Here is a 6,453-nt window from a genome sequence, read left to right as displayed (position 1 = left end):
AGCCCGCGAAGAGGATTTAACCCAACCCACCAGACGGGGGTCCTGGGCCGTACGCTGTTAGTTCCTCCCTAGCCTGTTTGTTCTTGCATTTAGCCCAATAGGCCCACGACCAGTCTGTCAGGTCCAATGTCGAGCTGGGCCGGTGCTCTTCTGAGGAGATCCGTCGGCACACGCGGCAGCTCTAGGTGCACTTTGGTCCGTCCAGGAACATGCTGACGTGGCCGGCGGCAGCGGTGTCGGTGCGAAGCCGAGCAATCCGGTCCTCGCCGTGGTTCATCGATCGGCAGCCGCGGCCCCGCGCGGCGCGCCGACGGATTCGTCGTGGCGGCCACCGGCTTCTGCATCGGCTTCTGCATGATGAAGACCTCATCTCTGAACTCGAACCTGACGGCCCCGCCGCTGGCCTCGCCGCGCGCGTCGACGGCCCGGCGAGGGCGCGAGGCCGCGACTGCTCCGACCGAGGAAGAACAAACTGTGCACATTCTCAGGTGATGGTAAGGTTCAAAAATTAAAAAGTCAGGACACAAAAGGCATTAATATAGCTGGCTTCTAGCACAGCACGATATGATCATTCTCACGTCAGCTCACCGTTTCACCTCTACAGTATTTCTCAGACCTGCACAAAGATTAAAGCAACTTTGAGCATGCATGTATTGGGAACAATACCAAAAAGATACTCATTCGATCAAGAAGCTAAGTAGTACCCTGGTAAGTACTTCAACCAGCGTACCGCCACATACATATTTCTCAAGTGCGCTTAAACAACACCTTCCGGGACATGGAAGCAACAGCACAAAGCATCCTTCTGGGTTCATAGTTGCTTGCTAGTTGGGGCCGTACCATCGAGCCAGGATTTCCCATCGATTTCTTTGTCCCCTTCTTGCTTGCTTCAGCACTTGGCAAGTCTTTCCTGCTTGGTTTACAGGCTGGGGCTATCTTCACCATGAACCGACAAGACAGCACAGATTTCCTGTATGGGAAGAACATATTTCTCACTTCTTTTATGGCCAATCCTTTCGGCGGATGCTTTATCAGAATCTGTATAGATGAATCAGTTAGCATCAAAATGCATCAAATATGATAGAAACGCTGACAGTTGGGAGACGCAATGAGTATTCATGCTGCCGTTTAACCAACAATGTGAAATCAAATTAAACTTGCAGGTGTGGACTGGACCAAAATGTCTTAAAGTTCCCAGAATAAAATTTCTATCTGAAACAAACTGAAAGCCTTTTTATCCTCCAGCAAGTAAAGTATTACGATTTTGAAAAAAATCACATAGCAACTGTTCATGAACTGAACCATTTGCAATTGACATGCAAAAAGGTGATACCATCCACACTTAAATTTCTTTAAATATCTCCTTACCCTTTTACTAACTTCGTCTTCCAGAGAAGATGCCTTGTCAGCTTCATTAGTTTTCTCACAGTCCCCTATTTCAGCAATGAAATTGGTTAGGAATCAATTTATGAAATGCATGGGAAGCATAGTTCGGAGGCTGGTATCCAGCGAAGGTCTGTTGCACCCTGTTGTGAAATAGAATTGTAGAGACAAGGAGAATAGTGAATTGGTAATTCTTATTAATCTCAAGGTTCCCTTATATAGGGAGATTACAAGCCTAGTTATTCCTAGGCATTAGTACATCAGTTTCTCATTCTTATAGCAGCAATAAAGTTGATCCATAACCCAGCAATAACATCAATTCATGTCCTTAACCATTCTGATGTTACCATAGCCTTGAATCCCTTGTGGCTGCATTGATGAGGTTAAATAAAGATGTTTTTGTAACACACCCTTTTGGTACTGCAAAGTTGAAAAGAGGTGCATCCACCAAATCCGACAACTTTGCAATGGGTGGAAACATAACAATGTTGCACAACTAATATTCCTTTCTAATTTTAATAGGGAGTAATATCAAACAAAAGTAGCATACCGCTCTCTGACCTTGACCTATCAATCGGCATTGCCCCATATTTGTAGCTTCAAGACAACAAGGTAAGAATATAGAAAAAAAGAAAAATCACCACATCAGGTGTGCGTAAAATATATGAATGAATACATGTGATCCCAATGGATGCCAAACCATTCCAGATTTCCAGTGTCAATGCCTTTTCCAGAATAAACGATGCCACTACTTGTTAGAATCGATGAAACATGCTCAACAATCTCCTCATGGGACACCTACATTTCACCAAAATGTTTGTTAAAACAAATAATTAAAAGATGTTCAAGAAAATATTCAGATGTGTATTCAGACATCTTCAGTTGAACTGTGGTGGTGATTGCAAACCACATAACCTTCAATAAGAAAATATCTAAAGACAAGTAGTAGTACAGCTGAAAGTCAACGATGGTGTTCTAAGAATTAAATAAAGTTATACAAATACTAAGCATCCAAGGTTATCAAGTCAGTAAGTCAAATTGATTTGGCATGCTAACAAGTAACAACTCAATGGCTAGTCAAAAGTCCTGCATAACAGTGTTCGACATGGCATCCACTACTACTGCCTACGGCATGGCTGCATTAAATGTAATCATACATGGAAAGAGTGAAAGATCATTGTTTCTAACTACCAACAAAGCCCACACTGTATAACATATGTGACATAAAAAAAGAAACAAGAAAATGGAAAAAAAAGGGTGATGGAAAATTAGGCCCACCAATAAAAATGTGGTGCTGGAAGCTTTAGCTAGTCCTTGCTCACCGCAAACTAGGCCAACACAAAAGGACCTACTTCATAACATCCAATTTGGCTAAATGACCAAACAGCCAACTTGCCCAACTAATTCTCTCCACCTGAACCAATGGCACAAGTACTTGTAGACAAACCAGGTAGACATGTAGGGATAAAAACAGCCGTGAAAACTAGCTAATCCTATTCTCCTCCCAGAGCATCCACACAAAAAGATCACCAAAAGTTTATACAGCAGAATATGCGTATCAGGCACTGAGTCAGGAAAGGAGAAGAAACAAAAACTATTAAAACATCAATGACAGAATAATGTTCAAGAAAGAAAATAGAACTAAATATTATCTTTATACATGTGGTTGCAGTCCAGATTGGTGGCATGACCTAGGAACCCACTGGCAGCTGAATGATAATTTGTGTACCTCCAATGTTGAGGTCAAACTTACTTTCAACCACCACGTTTCATTGTGATATTCTTGTCGCAGTATGGCAGGATCTTTAAAAAGAGCCAAGTAAAGTTTCAAAAGGGAAAGACTTTCAAGAGAGCTCATTATACATGTGCAAAGAGTGAAAGATGTTCTTAACCAACTTTGAATGGCCCTGACCCTGAGCTGATTAATTACATTGCTATGATTTACATTCTAACTTTTTATAGAAATACCCGCCCACCCAAAAAAAAAACACTCAAATTATACATTAGCCATGGGGTCTATTTGAACCACAATGAAAGATTCCTATGTACCACTTATGTACCTCTAGTTCCAAATTGATCCTCAAGTTTCTTGTTTCGTAATAAAATATTTTAGAGTTTTCTATTGCTCAAGTGAAAATCTAATCTTGTATATTTTCAATTCATGTGTCCTCAATTACACGTATTCCTTTGCACTTCCATTGCTATATTCTCCACATTTTCTATTGTACAAAATTCAACCTTAAACTCTAAATACGAGGTTAAGTTGTATTAGTTCATTTGCGCATGGTTGGCCAAACAAAACCTGAAAGATGGATCATATAGACCAAAACAGTAATTACAAGGTAACAAACCAAATACATATTTTATAAACTAATCTATTACAAGAAAATGAAAAAAAAAATATGCCACGAACAGCATGGTTGAGTTGCTGTTTAGATGGGTTAGTAACTTGTCAGTATAATGCAGTCGTCTCTCCTACTGTTTCCATATCACAAAAAAAAAGTGACCCACACCCAACGCAGACTTCTAAAACCCTGTACTCATTCACTGGTAGATCATAATCACGGAAATAAACACTACAGAACATTTGAAGAACACAGAAATAGGAAAACCCATAGGTATTGTAAAACAAAGGGGAAATCATTTAGCCAGTACCTCTGGGTATGTCTGAATGTACCCCTCAAGAGCTTCACCAGCTTTCTGAATAATACCAACTAGTGCATGTGCTGTCAGAAGGGCTTCCTTTTTGTTTTGCAGCATCTGAAGTGCCTTGCCATTTTTCCCCTCTTTAACCATAGCTAACCCCTTACGATGTAGGGAGTCAAGAGCTTCATCAATGCGGCTTTTAACAATGTCAAAACCATTCAAAGAAACCTCATGTTCTGTAAGAAGGGCAGCAGCTTCGCGAGTTTTATGGACAGTACCAACTAGAGCACGTGCTGTAAGAAGGGCTTCGAAGGGCTTCCGTCTTGTCTTTCAGCTGCGCCTTGCCATTTTTTCCTTCTTGAACCATAGCTAACACCTCAAGATGTAGGGTGTCGAGAGCTTCATCAATGTTGTTTTTAACAATATCAAGCCCATTCAGAGAGACCTGGCTGGAGCTCTTGTTACGGCAGCCACGGAGCTGCTTCTGAGCTGCCAGCAGCAAAATTGCCGCCTCAACAAGCTTCTCCGTACGAATGTAATTCCATACCTCATCGACAATGCTGTCTGTTTGTTTGGCAATTAATCTAGTAGTGTCCAAGAACATCTTCTGCGAGTGGCAATAACATGGAAATAATTAATTAAACTAGAAAGCAGGTTATATTGTTGGACGCATGGGTGGATGGATGCAGCAAATAAGGGGAACTGATTGGGGCTAGTATATCTAATAAATTAAATGCTCTGGCAGTAGATATATATGAACAAACCATCTCAGGCACACAGAGGAGGAAGATGAGGCTGACAATATGGTCCCCATTAGCCCAATGGTCCTCCAGGTACTTGTGCCGCATTCTCAACGGCGACATGAAGCAAAGGCAGGAGGCCCTCCACGACGTCCTCACCCTTGGTGCGGGTGTTTGCCGATGCGCCGTGCCGGAAGAGGAGCTAGACCATGTCCACGCTGAAGTTCTCGGCGGCCAGGTGGAGGGGCGTGAAGCCGTAGCGGTGGCGGCCGTTGGGGTCTGCCCGGCGGCCGCGCAATGGAGCGGCGCCCTTCAGCGCCACCCTAGCACATCGCAGGGCGTTGTAGGAGGCCATGGTACTGAGAATCTCCGGTAGAGGAACTCACGGAGGCCCATGAAGTGCGACCAGCCACTGCACACTTGATAGAACTGTTTGACGCTATCCTTCTCAAATACAGGGCGCGGTTTAGGGCATACCGTACGTAGGCACTTTCCGAACATATCCTTCTCAAATAAGATACATGCATCAGGAGTAGAAAGCAAGTGAATTGAAGAACATCGACCGACCGCATAAAAATCATTAGCCGATGCTTAGTTTTCTTTCAGGGAATTGAAGAAACAAATTGATCCATGTATGTACCTGAAGCTTTTCCTTGAAATAGGAAGCAGAATCAGGATGCTTTGGCATGATATTACGGCTGGGATCGCAGCCAATGAGATCCTCAAACTTCTGCTTCCATGTCCATGATCCGTAATCTTCTTCGCTGGGGGTGGGGCGGGAGGCAGCTGAACCTGGAGGAGAGTTTCCATCTCCCATCGTCAGCGTGGAACTACTCAACGATGAGGAGATAGAGGTTGTTTCCATGAGAAAGGCGGCGGCGGTGGCGGCGGTCAAAATCGTGGACACTCTCGCCGCGACATCCCGGCCGTTTCTTGGGCCGACCGATCGCTGCTGCTCTCGGTGGATCCTGCTTGCTGGCGAGTGAGACCGCTGGGGGCCTCGGCCCTCGGGGGCGTCCTGCAACTTCAACGAATGGTGAAATCGGGAGTCCACTCCACTTCTCTCTCTCGTTGGCGGGCCTGCGAGATGTGGGCTGCAAGTTCACCAGCCCATGAAGAGGACTTAACCCAACCCACCAGGCGTGGGTCCTGGGCCGTACGTTGTTAGTTCCTCACTAGCCTATTTGTTCTTGCATTTAGCCCAATAGGCGTACGATCAGTCCATCAGGTGTGATGTCGGGCCGGGCCGATGCTCTTCTGAGGAGATCCGTCAGCACACGTGGCAGCTTTCGTTGCACTTTGGTCCGTCCAGGAACATGCTGACGTGGCCGGCGGCAGCGGTGGCGGTGCGAAACAGAGCGATCTGGTCCTCGCCGTGGTTTATCGGCAGCCGCGGCCCCGCGCGGCGCGCCGACGGATTCGTCGTGGCAACCACCGGCTTCTGCATGCTGAAGAGCTCACCTCTGAACTCGAACCTGACGGTCCTGCCGCTGGCCTCGCCGCGCGTGTCGACGGCCCGGCGAGGCGGCGGCTGCTCCGACCGAGGAAGAACAAACTGCGCACATTCTCGTCGACGATCGACGCTCTACCTGAACTGAGAAGCACCAACGGATCGATTGTTCGACGCTCGCGCGCTTATCTGATAGTAACTACAGGTCGATGGCAGAGCAACTGCGTCACTCAT

The 6,453-nt window shown here is 45.5% G+C and overlaps 1 pseudogene; it reads right to left on the bottom strand.

Annotated features, from left to right (window-relative positions):
* Positions 1–610: 610 nt before the first annotated feature.
* On the bottom strand, positions 611–6,216 carry LOC112892842 (annotated as a pseudogene).
* Positions 6,217–6,453: the final 237 nt, after the last annotated feature.

The sequence above is a fragment of the Panicum hallii genome, chromosome 5, assembly GCF_002211085.1.
Source record: "Panicum hallii strain FIL2 chromosome 5, PHallii_v3.1, whole genome shotgun sequence".
NCBI lineage: Eukaryota > Viridiplantae > Streptophyta > Magnoliopsida > Poales > Poaceae > Panicum > Panicum hallii.
This window is presented reverse-complemented; position numbering and strand designations above follow the sequence as displayed.